This window comes from Acinonyx jubatus, chromosome C1 (assembly GCF_027475565.1).
Source record: "Acinonyx jubatus isolate Ajub_Pintada_27869175 chromosome C1, VMU_Ajub_asm_v1.0, whole genome shotgun sequence".
In the NCBI taxonomy this organism is placed as follows: Eukaryota; Metazoa; Chordata; class Mammalia; order Carnivora; family Felidae; genus Acinonyx; species Acinonyx jubatus.
This window is the reverse complement of record NC_069381.1, coordinates 44,308,937-44,323,759: the sequence shown is the minus strand read 5'-3', so window position 1 is coordinate 44,323,759 and position 14,823 is coordinate 44,308,937. Positions and strand designations below refer to the sequence as shown.

Genomic DNA, 14,823 nt, shown 5'->3' with positions numbered 1-14,823 from the left:
TTGGCTCTCAGTACTTGCCTTTCATACTTCCTGGTTAGAAACACAACATTGCTAGCCACCTGGAACATAACATAGACAACAAAGGCATTTCAATGTTGTCCCCTCATGATGAGACTATTACTATCAAAAATAACTATTAAATATCCCCACCCTGGGGCACCCGGGTGGCTCAGGCAGTTAAGCATCCAACTCTTGGTTTCAGCTCAGGTCATGATCTCATGGTCTGTGAGTTTGATCCCTGCATCAGGCTCAGTGCTAACAGTGTGGAGCCTGCTTGGGATTCTCTCTCTCTCTCTCTCTCTCTCTCTCTCTCTTTCTCTGCCTATCCCCTTCTTGTGCTCTCTCTCTCTCAAAATAAATAAATATACTTAAAAAATGCCTCAGGGGTGCCTGGGTGGCTCAGTCAGTTAAGTGTCTGACTCTTGATTTCAGCTCAGGTCATCATCTCACGTTTCGTGAGTTCAAGCCCCACAATCGGGCTCTGTGCTGGCAGTGCGGAGCCTGCTTGGGATTCCCTCTCTTTCTCTCTCTCTCTCTGCCCACGCCCCCCCCCACCCCCCCCGCCACTCACGCTGTCTCTGTTTCTCTGAAAATAAATAAACATAAAAAATTTTTTAAAAGAAAAATGTCCCAATCCCTCTCCCTGCCAGAGAAATGTTCTCCTCCTCTGTCTGTGCCCACCTGCCCATTTTTGTTTTGGTGGCCACCCCAGTAAAAACCCGTGGTGCTGATTCCAGGGGCTAGTCCCAGACTGCTGACCCTAGACTTATGACAGACGGTTGTCAGCACCACATAGGGCATCTGCATCTGATCTGTAGGAAAGAAAAAGCCTGGTGCCCAGTGATGATGACAAATTCAGACTATTGTTCCTCCCTTTGTAAGACTTCTTTGGAGGGAACAAGTTGACATGCCACTGTGAATAAAGAAGGGAATAAGGGGGTCTTTGGGAATTATCAAGATTTGAGGGGAAATTTTTGCGGGATTCTGCATGATAATGACTTGAATAAGTGCTCAGGACCCTCTCTCTGTTCCAGCTCCCAGGGATGAATCAATCACCAGAATGAGGCTAGCTGATTGTATTAGCTTAGTGAAGACAGATATGGCTGACACCTCAAATACTAGAAAAGAAGACACAGAATGAGGGGTTCATTTATTGCAATACCAAGGGAAAGGCCCAAAACTCCACTTGAAAAGAGGATTACTTCCCTGGAAGAATCAGTGGTGAAGACCTCAATTACGAGGTCACAAGAAGAAAGCCTGGTGAATCCCCTAGAATCAGGAAGGAGACCCTTCCCTCTAATGAGCTATGTGTAGCTCTAGGAGAGGTCAGCTATTCTATCCGGTGGCTGTGCCCGAAGGCATTGGCAATGTGGGGCTGGGGACACCTCATCTCCACGGGTATGCTAGAACAAAGAGGCCTCCCTCCTTCATCCCATCTAAACAAACCCATCATCAGTAACCTACTGGAGAAGAAACTCCTCCCTATCTTCTACTGCCTATCAGTCTCCCCTGGCCTGAAAGACCCCAAGACCTCGTGTGCATGTCCTCCAAAGCAAGCATTTACAGAGCAGATATTATCAAAGTATCAGAGCCATTGAAGGAAGGAGATCAGTCCCAACAACTAGAACAGGTGGCTTTCAAGGAGGCAAGATGCAGTTAGAATTCTCAAGATGTTGTGAAAGCACATACAAAAAATAACTTTTGGTACTTACATATGCTTTCTGAATTTTAAAATTCAATAGAAGATTGTAAAACTAAGTGTTAATTTCCCCCAAAATGATTATAGCATTTTAGAAAATTAAATATAGGAAACAACCCACAATATAGAGCGACAAATACATGAAAATCATAAATGAAAAGGTGAGGGACATAAAAGACACATGCAGGACTTCTATCATGTAAGTGATAGAGTTCCAAAAGGGGGACAAGACACAGATGGAGAATTAATAATAGGGGACAGAGTTCAAGAAAAGTTCACCAAAGTGAGGAAAGATGAGAAAATTCATGTGGAAAGGATGCACTGTGGACAGGAGTAATGTTTAAGTGGCACACACCTAGGGATAGCCTGGCAAAATTACCCAACTCCAAAAACAGAAGAAAGAAAAAATATTCGTAAGCTTCTTGTGGCTGCCATAAAGTTGTATCTCTCAGATCTAAGTTTACCACCAAGGGCACGTAGAGGTCATGCTCCCTGCAGATTAATCATGCGAGGACACAAGGCAGGCCAGTTCCTGTGAGACACGGGTCTCCTTCAGGGACAACTTTAGCTCAAGGACTCCCCACAGGCCTGGCCAACCCATCTTGGAGCTATGCTGCAGTCAGAGACCATTCCTACCTCAAGGGCGCTTCCTTTCCAATCTCCTGTTACAGAATTCAGACCTCCATCAGGGGCTCAAGGTTCTGCTGGTCTTCTGTTGCCGTCCCGCTAAATCTCTTACATAGTTAATGCTATCTGTGAGTCATCATGGCTGACCTCAACTAACACAGACATACAGATAGATGGGCAGGGAGAGGTACATAGACAGGCAAAACTAAAAAAAAAAAAAATCTAACTTTCTGTGCAACACTGGTAAATAGAAGACAGTGAATCATAATTTTTAGATCACTGAGAGAAAAACATATAATGAAAGCATCCCACATTTTACTATATTCTCAGTGAAAGCTGTTAGATACTAGTGGAACTCACAAATATTTCCAGTTCTCTGCCTTCGGGGCACACGGGGGCTTGGCATTACTCTGCCCCTTTGCAGTTTGTCATGGTCATATGACATTCTTTGGGCAATGAAAATGTGTGTGTCACTTCTGGGCAGAGGCGTGTCAGGGTCGTGAGACTTCCCGGCACTCTCTCCCCTTGCTGCTCTGATCCGGGAAGCTTGCGTTGATACAGAAGTGAAATGTGGAGCTCTCATATGCAGGACAACCTTCCCGGTAAGTCTCCTGGACCCAGCCGCAAAGCAAAAGGGAGACTTTTCTTCTGTTAAGCCTTTGAGATTTGGAGAATATTGATTCCCGCAGCGTAAACTATTCGATTCCACTAATACAGAGGCCAGAGAAAACGATGTAAGCTCTGTGAGGGCGCGGCCCTTCACTATCCCCTGTCATACCCACTTGCCCGAGAACATCATGAACTACCACCCTATATACTGGGGTGGTGGCGTTGGTGCTGGATCTTGACATTGAAAGAAATGTTCAGTTACTAAAGAATTAAAAGAGCATGTACCCATGCCCTTAGCTGAGGAAATCACTTGGGGAAGAATTCTAAACACATGAAAATTAAATTAAAACAAAAGTCTCCAGGTAGAAAAGATGACAAGCACAAGAAAGAGCGGTGGGCAGTAAATCTTGTGGTATTTTATGGTTAAATCTAAAAGGAAGATGAATGCTTAGCTGGGAATTGTAATACGAGTTAAGCGAGGATTATTGAAACCGAAGAGGCGTATTGTAAGAAAATATGGGATAATAGAACAAAAGTTCGGAATTTACTCAGCAAAACCCAGGAGGTAAGGGTATGAGGGGGGCCGGGGGCAGGTTCCACAAGGGAGTAGGAAGAAGATGAAGCTCCAACATTTAAGGGTTTCGTCACTGTGGCGAGCACGTGGCCAAGTAAAACATTGAGGCGGGAAAGAATTAGCAAGAGTTATTGGATTTTTATGTAGTGATAGAGAAGCATTTGGCTGGAAAGACGGTTAACCATTACTATATATGATTAAGAGGCCTATTGTTTGATCATTCAGTGGACCAATAGTTAGTGAGTACCTAGCATATGCTGAGTATTTTTATAGGTGTTAGGGCTGTATTGGTGAATACATCAGTAAATAAAACAGACACGGTTCCTACTCTCACTCTCAAGAAGGAATGGACAGGTCATCAAACAAATAACAACATAATTTCCGATGGTCATGACCACCATTTCTTTTCCTTGACTAAAACCTGAGGAAAGAATAGAAATTATCTCTGGGAAGATGAGGAGACCAGTTTTCTAGGCAGAAAACTTAAGGCAGTGATAAGTTTGGTATGTTCAAGTAGCAGAAGGAAGGTCATATCGACCGGAGCTTGTGTGTGTGTCCAGGGTGGGGGTGGGGGCATCACGATACCAGTTCACAAAAGTGACAGATCACAGAGAACTCCATGAGGCTGAGTAAGAATGCGGGATTGTTCCAAATGTATTGGAAAGCAATTGAGGAGTTTTAGGAAAGGGAGTGTCATGATGTGATTTAAGATCATGGGCTGATATGCACAGAAAGGGCCATAGAGGCCAGGGCAAGAGTGAAAGCAGGGACACCAACTAGGACACGATGGTAGCTTGGACCAGACAGTGGAATGGGCATGGAAAATAACGGCCAGATTGGGATTCTTTTGAAGATACAGGTAATGGAACCTGGCAATGGATTAGCTGTCCTAAGTGAGGGGAAGGAAAGAATTGAAGTTAACTCAGTATTGTTGACTTGAGCACTTGAGTAGAAGACTCAGGGACAACCGATTGGGGGCTGGAGAGAGGGGAAGGTAAGTCATAAACAAAGCTATGTTTAGGCAAATTCCATCTGAGATGCCTATTAGACACCCAGGGAAAGATGTATCCGAGCTCACATTTGAATACATGGGCTGAGTCAGAACCCAGGGGTGGGGGTGAACAGTCATCAGAGAGGAGGCATCCGAAACCAAAGGAAGACTCAGGCTACTGTATTTCCACAGCTATATATGTAAAGCACCTAGCCTGGGACTTAACACATGGTAGGTGCTCAATAAGTGTTTTCTTCCCCCTTTCTCCTGGGGATGATTGAAGATGGTCTCCTAGAATGAATCCTGAGCTGAGCGTCAGGAGACTAGACCAGGGAAGAGTCCTGACATAGGCAGGACATGTCAGCTTCTGGTCCTCAGTTCTCTCAGCAATTAGAAGAAAGTAACGGCCATCAGCAGTGCTGATCTGGGGACGGCACGGGATGGGAATGGAATACAGTGAAGCATGTGGAAATTTTAGGGGGTGATGGGTATGTTCTTTACATTGACTGTGCTGATGGTTTCACAGGTTTGTACATATCTCAGAACTCATCAAATTGGACACTTGATGAGTATGGATTATTTTATGTCAATTATACCTTAATAATGCTGCTAAAATAAAATTAAAAGGAACAGTTTCTGCTTTATTTATCTCCCTGGGTTGTTGGGTCTAGGATTAAATAATAGGATTAAATGATAACTATAGGGGCGCCTGGGTGGCTCAGTCGGTTAAGCGTCCGACTTCGGCTCAGGTCATGATCTCATGGTCCGTGAGTTCGAGCCCCGCATCCGGGTTCTGTGCTGATAGCTCGGAGCCTGGAGCCTGCTTCGGATTCTGTGTCTCCCTCTCTCTGACCCTCCCCTGTTCATGCTCTGTCTCTCTCTGTCTCAAAAATAAATAACCATTAAAAAAAATTTAAATGATAATTATAGAATCGCTTGAAATAATAAAAACTAAACAGAGGGAGCATATTCTATTGCTGCTGACTTTTTGCTCCCTGTAAATAGGCACCGACTTATTCAGGAGCAGAAAGGAAGAGCTACAGGGTACGTGGAGGAAAAATATGAAGATTTTCCTAAAAAAATGACAAACCAGACGGGAAGGGGACTGTATTAGTCAGGGTTCTCCAGAGAAACAGAACCAATGCAGGAGATGTGATTTATTACACAGAATTGGCTCATGCAATTATGGAGGCTGGAAAGTCCTCAGATTTTCAGTCAGCAAACTGGAGACCCAGGAGAGCCAACGGTCTAGTTCTTTTTTTTAATTATTGTTTTTAATGTTTTTTATTTGGGAGACAGAGCACAAGCGGGGGGAGGGGCAGAGAGAGAGGGAGGGAGACACAGAATCCAAAGCAGCTCCAGGCTCTGAGCTGTCAGCACAGAGCCCGACATGGGGCTCGAACCCATGAACCGTGAGATTCCGACCCGAGCCGAAATCGGACACTTAACCGACTGAGCCACCCAGGCGCCCCTACCAATGTTCTAGTCCTAGTCTGAGTCCACAGGCCTAAGAACCAGGAGAGCTGGTGGTATAGATCCAGTTGGAACTTGGAGGTTCAAGCCCCAGGGTGAGTGGGTGTGTTAGGCCCAGCGTGAAGACAGGAAAAATCAAGGTCCCAGCCCACAAGTAGTCAGGCAGGAAGAACGCCCTCTTACTGTTTCTTTGCTCTATTCAGGCCTTCAACTGATTGGATGAGCCTCTCACTAGGGAGAGCAATATGCTTTACTAAATCTACAAATCCAAATGCCGATCTCATTCAAAACCCCCTCACAAGCACAGTAATGTTTGACTAAGCATCTAGGCATCCCGCAGCCCAATCAAGTTGACAGAAGAATTAGCCATCACGGGGACTATTACTTATTGAGCTACTATTTACAGCAAACCTCTATTACACCCCCGTCACAGATAAAACCCAAAGGGACCAAGAGGTGACATCGCCTGCCCCAGAACACAGGGCTGCCCAAATGACAAAGCCGGCTTTAAACCTCATTTCATCTAAGTCCGCTGTACCAAACTCCGCTTCTTAGAATCCCAAAGCTCAGAGTTGAATGAGCCCTTAGGGATTAGCTAGTCCCTATCCTTGGTTTTGCAGAAATCCACAGGCGAAGTGACAAGTTCAGGTGGCACACAAACTATTGAGAGAGCCCGCAGCTCCTGCCCCGTCACACCCTCACTGCTGGTGTTGGGTTTGGGTGGAATCAGACTCTGTCTTTGGCCACTTCCAAGTCCAGCCTGGGAGGGAGGAAAATCCTACTGTGGGATCATGTTCTGCCCTCGTGGCCTCACCAGAGAATGTTCCAACGGCTGAGCCCCATCCTGCCCTCTCACCATTTCCAGCCCCTCTTTCCCAGACTGCCCTAGTCATTTTTTCTTGGAGGAAAAAATGACACGCAGACATCCAAAATTCAGGAGTGTGGGGCTGTCTACTGGGGTCATCTCCTTTCCTGCAGGCTTGTTGCTCTTGGGGGAAAAGTCATGTCCATAAGGTTATAAATGACTGGATCCCAGGATCCTAGTGAGCTCCAGAGAAGAAATAAGGAGAAGAAAGCCTAGTGGGGAAGGGAAAGGTTGAAGGATTCTCTACCTGAAAGATACCATCCTGGGGAAAGTTTTTTCCATGCTAATACTAGCCGGCATTTATCGAGAACTTACTGCGCAGTCAGCCACAATTCTAGGGGACTCAGGTTGTCTCAGTTATCACAGCCACTCAACAAGGTATGTACTTTTATGACCCCATTTTTTACAGATAAGAAACTGAGGCACAAAGGTGTTAAGTAACTTTCCCAGGAGCACACAAGTTGATGACTGGTGGAGCTGATTTTCCACCTCTGGCAGTTCGACTTCACAACCTGTGCACTAATGCTTACACAACGGTTTCCGGTTTGCACAGCGCGTTTCCACCAGTTATCTCATCCGATTTGCATACCACACCTGTGAGTCAAGTTTTGCTCTCTGCGTTGGTTTCCTTCTTTATAAAATGAAGTTCACAGAGTGAAGAGACGCGCCCAAGTCCATCCAACGAATCAATGGTTGATACTCATTGATTCATTCAAAAAAATGTTTATCGGGGCGCCTGGGTGGCTCAGTCGGTTAAGCGTCCCACTTCAACTCAGGTCACGATCTCGCGGTCCGTGAGTTTGAGCCCCGCATCGGGCTCTGTGCTGACGGCTCGGAGCCTGGAGCCTGTTTCAGGTTCTGTGTCTCCCTGGCTCTCTGCCCCTCCCCCATTCATGCTCTGTCTCTTTCTGTCTCAAAAATAAATAAACGTTAAAAAAAATATTTATCGAACACTAAGAGGTAGGCACAGCCACCGCCTTCAGGAAACCATAGGCTGTCCAGGGAGCTAGGCAATTACAATACAGTCTGACTTTTTTTATTGTTTTAATTTTTATTTTATCATTTTTACTAAAGTGTAACAATGCAGTAAGGCATGCAAATCAAAGTGTGCAGTTCAATGAATATTCAATATGAACACATATGCATGTACACATGCCTATGTGCCAACGTGCATAGGTATATATCTCTGAATCAAGGTATAGACTATTTCCAGTTCCACACAAGGCTCCTTGATACCAAGGTCACTGTTATTGTGGCCTGTTTTCACCATGAATCTGTCGCGCTGGTTTCCAGCTTCACTGAAATGGACTCGGACAGTGCATACTCGTTCATACCTGGCTTTCCTTCCCCAACATTCACCCATGCTGCCGGTGTCATAGCTTTTTTTCCTTTGATTGCTGCACTGTTTGGTCCTGTTTGACCACACCCGTGCACGGCAGGCTTGCTCTCCGGGAAGCCAACTCGGAGGCGGATTCGTAGGCAGAATGGCTACTGAGAAGTGCCCTTGGGTTGACAGCTGCAGACAGGAGAGACAAGAAGCAGGACGGGGAGCGGGGAGATATTCAGTTTGGTGCAGACCCAAGGACCACCCCAGCCAACCCCACGAGGAGCCTGGAAGCTAAAACAGCCTGTGTTAGCCGTGCTGTTCGGCTGTGGCAAAGCGGCCGTCTGCGGCCCAGGCAGATCTGGAAGGGCCAGAGAGCCTGAAGGTTGGCTGCTGGCAGCCGTCCCAACAGCTGGGGCAAGCCCCACCTTGAAAAGGGATCTGGGCAGCACCTGGCCGTGCCCACGCTTTGATATATTTCTCCATTCTCCGGTTGATGGACATTTGGGTGGGTTCCACTTTGCACTATTATGAATCATGCTGCTATGAACGTTCTTACAAATGTCTTTTGATGGACATAACCACTTGTTTCTGTTGGAGATATAACTAGGAACAGAATTGCTTGATCAGTCATAGGGCATATATCAATTTATACTTTCACCAGCCATGTAAGAGAGTTTCCATTATTCCAACGCCTAGGATTAAAGTCTCTATAATTGTAGCCATTTTTGTGGGTGGGTATTTAGTGGCATCTCCTTATGGTTTTGATTTGCATTTCCCTGACCGGCTTAACACAGAGCCATCAAATATCTGCCTAAGCCACCGTGTCTGGTCAGCGTGCAGCCAAACTTGAACCCCAAGTAGTTGGTTCTAGAGACGCTATGTCTCTCCCCGTGCGTGTTTCCGCCGGGGAGTATCTATTTCTAAAGACTGAACTACTTCTGAAGCAATTGGTGACTCCCTCCCTGGGAGTCTGGTTTTGTGGTAGTCCCCCTGGGGCAGAGGCTGACAGCCAGTCCCCACTTCCTTCTTGCTTCATACCCTTTCTGATCAGGTGTCTGATGACTATGTGCTTAGGAGAAAAGACAGTGAAAACAGGAGACGCCACTCAGGCTGCTGAGACTCCTTTTCGGGGTCTTCAATAATGTCATGAAGCAATTGAACTTACCGACACCAGAACTCCCGTAATGCAAACATCCTAAAGTACACAATGACAAATTTTCTTAGTATTTAAGCCATTTGAGTTAGTCTTCTGTACTTGTAGCCAAAAACATCCTAACTCCCTCTTTCCCACACCTCAGCTCCAACAGATTGGTACTTTTCTTCCTGGGGCTCCTCCTTACAATGTGGTCTTCTGGAAAATGCAAGAATGAGTCATTCTTGCAACGTTTATAATAACATAGATTATTTCGATTCTATGCAGAGCAACTCTAAACGGTAGGATTCGTGTCAACTCCATTTCCTAGATGAGGAAACTACGGAAACAAATCTCAGCTTCCTGAGGACTTGAACATCTCAAAGGGTTCTTCCTAGCAATGACTTCATTTTTCAGAAACTACAGCCAAGAGCCAGAGAGAGGAAATATCTTGCTTATGGTCCCACAACTAGTGAGTAGAACACCTGAACTCGGTAGATCTTCATAGAAAACAGTTCTTTCCTTCCAAGAAATTAACATACAAACGTTCAACTGGGCACTCTGGGAAGCCAGAACACCCAGCCACTCGACATTTTAATTGCTCTATCAACAGTCTTCTGCTTCCGAGGATGCCAGTCGGAACGTCTCCTGCACATCTCACAGAGGACACATATTCTGACACCAAGGAGAAAATGAAAGCATCTCCCTGTTCAAGACTCATAAAGTCAGCGCCTCTGCATAAATATACAGGTTTCCCTGAAGCTGGAGACTCACTGAATGTCAGAGCTGGTGTACAGAGAACGGAGAGCTGAGCTGAGCTCAGGTGCCTTCCCTCCCCAACCCCCCCACCCCCCCACCCCCCCACCCCCGCCTCTAGGAGAGGGCAGAGGAGCCTGGCTCCTGGCTCAGATTCTCCTAAGAGCGCTGCAGGCCTGGGTGGCTCAGTAGGTTCAGCATCCGACTCTGGACTTCTGCTCAGGTCGTGATCTCACGGTTCATGAGATCGAGCCCTGCGTCAGGTGCTGTGCTGACAGCATGAAGCCTGCTTGGGATTTTCTCTCTCTCTCTCTCTCTCTCTCAAGATAAACAAACAAACAAAAAGGAAACAAAAAGAACTTCAGGTGTCTCTCGTGCTCTCAGAGCTCTGAAGCTCCTCAGATTCCATCCTCTTCCACCGGGACCCTGCTTCCCTCTCTTCTCTGGAGCCGCCAACATTCTCTCTTCCTTCTGGAGAGCTCAGTCACCCCATCCCCCCTGCTGGCTGTGAGGAAGTCACCATCTACCAGCTCCACAGACACACTCTTATTTGCTGCCCCTAAAATTAAGAAGCCCTTGACCCTTCTGTTATGTGAGTCTTACTGGGAGATTTTAACACAAAGACCATTCGGCTGAGAGCCTTTTGGCGTTACTGAGAGAAGAACGGACAGGGGGCCACTGCAGGGCCTACCTCACACAGCAACTCCCAGGCCTTGTTAAGGACCTTGTACTTACCCAGAAGGCAAAGGGAAGCCACTGAGTCATTTTAAGCAGGAGTGCAGCAAGATCCCATCTGGGTTCTAGAAAAACCACTCTTGTGGCCAAGGGAAAGTTGGGGAGGACAAGGGACAAGACTAGAGACAAAGGGCAATCATTTGGGCTGCTTTGTCAGGTAAGGAGCTCCCTGTCACTGAAGCATGCAAACGAGATAGAGAAGCTATAAGGAAGATTCCTGCAAAGACACACGGTTGGACTAGCTCGTGCCTGAGGTCCCTTCCAGCTTGGAACCCCCAAGAGAAAACCTCCCTGCCCCAACCCAAACTCCTCTCCTCTGAAGCTCACAAGCTGGGACTGCAGTGTCCCCGTCCATGCCTGAGTAGGTTTCTGTCTCCATGGCATATTTGAGGTGCTCAGCCAGTGCCCCCCATGGGGACAAGGGGCGGTCCCATTTTGTTGTGCAACAGCTCATAAATCCAGGAATTACAAACAAAGAGAATTCTGTTATAGGTATATGCCATTTGAAATACAATCTCTGTAAGGGCTTTATGTTTGTCATGAATTTTATAAATTGTTGCAGTAATTAACAGGGCATAAAACAGGCTTCCTACCCCATCCGGGAAGGCCTTCCTGAATGCTCCATTGTCAGATGTGCCTCTCAGGCCCTCAGAATGGCGGTGCCCTGGGTGATGCTGGGTGTGGGATTGAGGGTGGGGGCTGCAACCCTGGGAAAAACGCCTTCATTCACGGGCGGTAGTTTAATGGGCTCATTTTAGGTGGCTTAGAGAATGACATCAAGATTTATCTCCTGGGCCCTTCCCTCAATAAATTAGAATGGGGCCCGGGGCCCGGGAGACAATTAAGACCCTCTCCCACGTTTCCATCCAAAGCTGGGCAATGAGAAGTGTTTTCTTCGTTGCTCTGACTGCATGCGTTTGGGGGATTTTGCCACTTTTTTCCCCCTTGTTTTCTTTCTCTCTGGGAAAACCGTCAAGTGCTGTATGGAAAATAAAGACCCCAATTCATGAGCACAGGTTTGATTTCTTTCTGGAAAATAGTACCTTCTCGAAGTCTGAAATGACCCAGAGAGTTATTCCTAGCCCTCCCTGGAGAATGCTATCTCTCTCCACGTAGCTTTGCAGGATGTTGGGAGACCGTCAACAAGCTTAGTGTCCTTGGGACTCCCTCCTCCTGGCTTTTTCATTAAGGAATATTTCAGGCAGACAAAAAAGATTTCAGGCATATAATTGGTATGAATAGTATTTATGAGCCCACGATCTGGCTGAAAATAGAAAACATTGCAGGTCACAATGAAGCCCCCTGGCCCCTCTCCCATTTTCCAATAATGTGTCCTGTGGGATTTTAGCAGGGAAGGGACATGGTCAGATGAGATCGGGTTGCCCACTGTGACCAATCCACAGAGTGGGTCCATAGAGGAACCAAGGCTGGTTGTGAGACACCAGGCCGAACACCGGAAGGGTGTTCGATGGTCAGACCAAAGACCATAGCACTCCAGGCCCCACCCTGCACCCCTTAATGCTGAGCATGGAAAATCAACAGGTAAATGAAATTTGTGAGCGACAATGGCGATTGATCCCGGTATCTCACCTTTAATCAACCCGGTATTTTTCAAGCTCACTAAATCACCAAATCCTCCCCGTAACTCTTTATTTCATTCCAATTTGACATATAGGGAAAGGGATACTCAAGAGAATTAAATAATTTTCCCAAGACCGTGCTGTTGGTTTGGGGTCCTGGCTAATGCCCCTATAGCTCTTTCCTTGACCTTGAGTCACCCCGTAACACCTAGGACAGACCCTGGCACGTACAGGTTGTGCTCTCGCAGCACTTTCTGTACAAATGGATCGCTCCTTCTACACATCCATCCTCTCTATTCTTTGGAGATGTAGTCATACATAGCCTGTGTCATTTTTCTGACGCTTTTGTACATAAAATCACTCACGATATGTTTTCTAACTTGGAAGTAAGCTCCTTGAAGGGGGGAGAGATCATGTTTCTTATCTCCTGGCACAAAATAAGAAATCATAATTATAATTAGATAACGGGCATAGGCTTCTACAACCAGAAGAGATATTTTTTGAGGACATCTGGTTAAATACCTTCCTTTTACAAATGAGGAAACTGCGATTTGGAGAGGAAAAAACAAAACAAAAAAATGCCTGGCCACGGTCCCTAGGGTGTGTGAGGAGGACGTTGTACATGTGTCCTGTGGCCACTTTCTCCCAGATTCTTTAGCCAGACCATATTAGAAACCTCCGGATGTGCCAGGCTCCAGGACGGGCACTGGGATACCACAGGCAACAAGATTCACACTGTAGCCCAGGGGTCACAGCGGCTTCGGGGACAGCCCCACTGGAAGAAGCCACACCACAGAAGAAAGTCGGGAGAGGCAGAGCCTGTGGGGAAGGGAAGAGCTGGTACCCAAAGTAAAGACTTCCAGTTTCTAATTTTACACTCTGGGGCAACCGAACACATTTCCCCTTTCTTGACCTCAAGCACTCCCAAAATCAGAGGAAGGGAACCAGAATCTCTTGGAACCTCTGACTTATAATGGAGAAGTCCTGGCTTCGAGAAGGCTGGAAGCCGGCTGTCTATTTTCCCAGTGAGTGCAGAAATCCCAGCCACAGGTCCTACACAGCTCCTAGGGTGGGACCCTCACTGTTGTTGGGCAAAGGTTTAGAGCAAACAGCCTTGGGGGAGAGAGATAGCATCTCTCCGAGAGTCGGGGCAAGTTGGTTTGTTGGCCCATCTAATACAGACAACACCTCCCCCAGGGCAAGGGTCAGGCAGGTTTGCAAGCAGCCAGCCTATTATCAAAGATTTCTTTCCCTAAACCCAAGCCTCCTCTGCTGTGAAGCACACCTCTTAGAAGTATAGCACCTATCCGGGCCACTTTGCATCAGCGCCAGGGGGCCTGAGGGACGAGAGGAAATTGACGTGCATGCGAGGCTTATGCTGCCTTTGTCTCTAACCCAGGTCTTACCCGTCCCCTCCCAGCATCCGTGAAATAGTGGAGGCTAACTCTGTAGGATAAAGTCTCAGACTCCTCTCCCTGCTGTTTTCTAAGCCAGCCCCTCCGGTGTTTGTGTTATTCCTAGACAGTCAAGTCCCTTCTTTTCAGTTTTGTTGTTTTGGTTGTTGTTAGAGCAGATTTAAGCTGGAGTAGCTTTAAGCTTTGTTAGAGTAGAGTTAAGCCGTTAGGGGCTGGCTGCAACCGTGTGGTGACCACCTGACCTGGTTTGTCCCACATTGTCATTCCATTTATTCCTGCGGTCCTGGCATACCTATTAGTAACACTCCTTTTCATTCCCAAAAGTGTCCTAGTTTGGATGGCACGTTATATGGACACCCTAATTAAAGGGAGCTTGAATGACCAATCTAGCCACCAGCCCCAGGGCGACAGTCCCCATATCCCTGTAGGATCTTCCTGCCAAAATGATAATGTACAAGGTAAGGCTTCATGCTCCAGTATAAAAACGTCATGGCTTTGGCAAGCTGTTTAACCTCTTTGTGCCTTGATTTCTTTACCTGTAAAATGAGTATAATAATAGTGATGAGCTTTGGGAGTGAAGGTGGGGGGGGCGGGTCTGGAGCCGACAACCAAGAAAGAATTCTTGAAGACGTCTTTGGTGCAAAAAGGTGATTTTATTAAAGCATGGGGACAGGACCCGTGGGCAGAAAGAGCTGAATGGCTGGTTTTATCCTATGGAGCTGGGGAGGTAAAGTCAAAAGGGAGGCCTCCAGAGGGACTCTGACACTCTGAAGAGGACCTGAGCCCTTGCTATTGTCAAGCTAAGGTTCTTTTCCCTCTAGTAAGGCATTAACATTAGGACAGTAGGGGGTTCCTGGAGAAACGCTATACTCTGTATTTGCCTCAAGTATGTATCAATGGGCTGCAGGTTGTGAAAAATGTAATTCTACCTGCCATTTCCTTCTTGCCTTTGTTCCCCGGATCACTATGGAGGGGTGATGGTGGGGCTCCAGGAAACTGAGTCCATAGGTTTCTGAAGATGAGGCTATTGACAAGATTGC

At 46.8% G+C, this 14,823-nt stretch overlaps 1 long non-coding RNA gene across 1 annotated transcript; it reads left to right on the top strand.

The window, feature by feature from the left end:
• Positions 1-2,782: 2,782 nt before the first annotated feature.
• LOC106975018 (uncharacterized) lies at positions 2,783-11,801 on the top strand. The gene is made up of 3 exons (XR_001430245.3): positions 2,783-2,928; positions 7,248-7,434; positions 9,586-11,801. It is a non-coding gene; the product is annotated as an uncharacterized LOC106975018 (long non-coding RNA).
• The last annotated feature ends 3,022 nt before the right edge of the window (positions 11,802-14,823 follow it).